The sequence below is a fragment of the Lolium rigidum genome, chromosome 6 (genome assembly GCF_022539505.1).
Source record: "Lolium rigidum isolate FL_2022 chromosome 6, APGP_CSIRO_Lrig_0.1, whole genome shotgun sequence".
In the NCBI taxonomy this organism is placed as follows: Eukaryota; Viridiplantae; Streptophyta; class Magnoliopsida; order Poales; family Poaceae; genus Lolium; species Lolium rigidum.
The window spans coordinates 57892306-57895092 of record NC_061513.1 but is presented as its reverse complement, the minus strand read 5'-3'; positions in this window follow the sequence as shown (position 1 = coordinate 57895092).

Here is a 2787-nt window from a genome sequence, read left to right as displayed (position 1 = left end):
GAGTCAAGGAGGAGCTCAATGCACTCGGACGTGCTCACCGACCATACGCAGCCACATGCCGATAATCGGAACACAAAGCCCGACGAGTTTGACGCTGCTAAAGAAGCAAAGAAGCATCAAGTGCATCCCTCCGATCCGAAGAAAACAATCAATGCATCGATCTGTTCTTACTGTCTCATAGGAAGGCACGCTCATCGAGTTCCTCCATGAGCGCTGATAAATATTTGCATGGGAGTCATTCGACATGCCAGGTATTCCCAGGGAACACACTGAGCACACCCTCAATGTTGACCCCAAAGCCAAGCATGTACAGCAGACATTACGTCTTTTGTTGGAACCAAAAAGAAAAGTCATTGGAGAAGAAGTTAATTGGCTCCGCAAAGTGTGTTTATTCAAGAGCTCAAGGAAGCCAAGTGGGTAGCCAACCCACTCATGGTGCCGAAAAGATACGACGGCTCTTCGTATGTGCATCGACGTCACGAGCCTCGACAAACATTGCCGAAGGATCATTTCCCGTCCTCGTATCGATCAAATTGTTGATTCCACGGGAGGCTGCGATCGTTTCTCCTTTCTAGATGCTTACTCAAGATATAATCAAATCAAGCTCAAAGAAGAAGACCAGGAGTTAACAATATTTATTACACCGCATGGTGTTTACTGTTACAATGTCATGACTTTCGGGTTAAAAAATGTGGGCGCAACCTATCAACGGTGTATGCAAGCCTGCCTAGGGGAGCAGATTGGCCGGATTATCGAGGTTTATATTGACGACATCGTCGCCAAGACTAGAAACTCCGCCATGCTCATTGATGGCCTGAGAGAAACCTTCAACAACCTCGTTCGTTACAAATTCAAGCTAAACCTGAAGAAATGCTTTTTCGGGGTACCAGGAGGCCAACGGGTACTTTATTTCAGCTAGAGGAATAGAGGCTAATCCCTTGTAAAAAGGCTGTCCTCGACATGGAACAACCAAGGAATTTGCAGCAGGTGCATCAGCTAGCAGGACGAGTAGCAGCTTCTCGCCAGGTTCATTGCAAAATTAGGAGAAAAGGCTCGCCCTTCTATCGCTTGATGAAAAAATCGGAAAAATTCGAGTGGATAGCGAAGCTACAGGACGCTTTCGATAATCTAAAGAAAGTCTTGTCAACTTCTCCGGTCCTCGTTACTCCACACGACATGGAGCCGATGTTACTCTATATCGCAGCAGCCACTCGAGTTGTTAGCACTGTGCTCATAGTCGAGCGCACGAAAGCAGGGAAAGTTCACGGTGTACATCGCCCTGTCTATTACCTCAGTGAAGTACTCACGCCGGCAAGATAGTGGTACCCGCACTACTAGAAGCTAGCATATGTTGTATGGATGACAACACGGAAGTTGAGGCATTATTTCGCCGAGCATCTGATCATAGTTGTCACTGAAGCTCCGTTGAAGAATATACTCATCAATCCAGATGCTACAGGTCGGGTATCTAAGTGGGGTATCGAGTTAGTGCCACATGATATTTACTACATCAACCAAACATCTATCAAGTCCCGTATTCTCCCGTACTTCTTTGTCGATTGGATTAAGTCGCAAACTCCGGCTGCACCTGATATGTTAGGTTATTAGACTATGTACTTTGATGGTTCCAAGCGAAGCACGGGCGCAGGCGCAGGAGTGGTGTTAATTTCACCACAAGGAGACAAGATGACGTATGTGCTAAGGATGAACTTCTCGCTGCCGACAAACAATGAAGCAGAATACGAAGCATTATTGCACGACATGCGTATGGCCAAGGCATGTGGCGCTACCCGTTTGGATATTTATGGAGACTCAAACCTCCTGGTCCAGCGAGCCGATGAATTGTGTGACGCCATCGGTGATAACATGATCGCTTATCACCAAATGTATCAATCGATGGAATCCAAGTTTGAAGGTTGCGAGTTAAAACATATCGGCGCAGCTAGCAACGAGGAAGCAAATGCCTTGGAAAATATCGGCTCCACATGCTCCACAATTCTAGATGGAGTCTTTTATGAAGTAATTAATCAGCGGTCTATTAAAATCAGGACTTTGGCACCTCCTAAAAAATCGACTGCTGACTCGGGCCTGCACCCCAAGGCGATGTCGAAGATATTATCGTTGGACCCAAACAACAAGTTCTACTCCTCGAGCCTCCGTGGAATGAGCCATTTCCGGCGTATTTACTTCAACAACAGCTGTCGGATGATCCAAGAGAGGCTAGGCGCATTGTGCGACGCTCTAAAGCATTCACTATAGTAGATGCCGAACTTTATTAACGAGTATCTCCGGCATCTTCCAATGGTGCATCGCCATCGACGATGGAAAAACCCTGTTGCGAGAGATACACGAAGGCATGTTTGGTCATCATGCAAGCGAGTCGAGCACTTGTGGCCAAAGCTTTCGTAGCTGGGTTTTATTAGCCAACAGCGAGCAGCCGATGCAAGAGACTTGGTTCGGAAGTGCGACCCTTGCCAACGTTTTGCACCAAAACCACACGCACCTGCTATGGACCTCATGACGATACCTTTGGCATGGGCTTTTGCGCAGTGGCGACTCGATCAAGTTGGACCAGTGCCAAAGTCATCACCAGGTGGCCATACCTATTTGCTAGTGGCAGCTGAGAAATTTACCAAGTGGATTGAGGCCATACCAGTAACCAACCAAACGGCTACAACGGCTGTCGAATTCTTCAAAGGGATCACTCGTCGCTTTGGTGTACCTCACAACATCATTAGAGACAATGGAGCCAACTTTGCGTCCAAAGAATTTCATGAATTTTGTGAA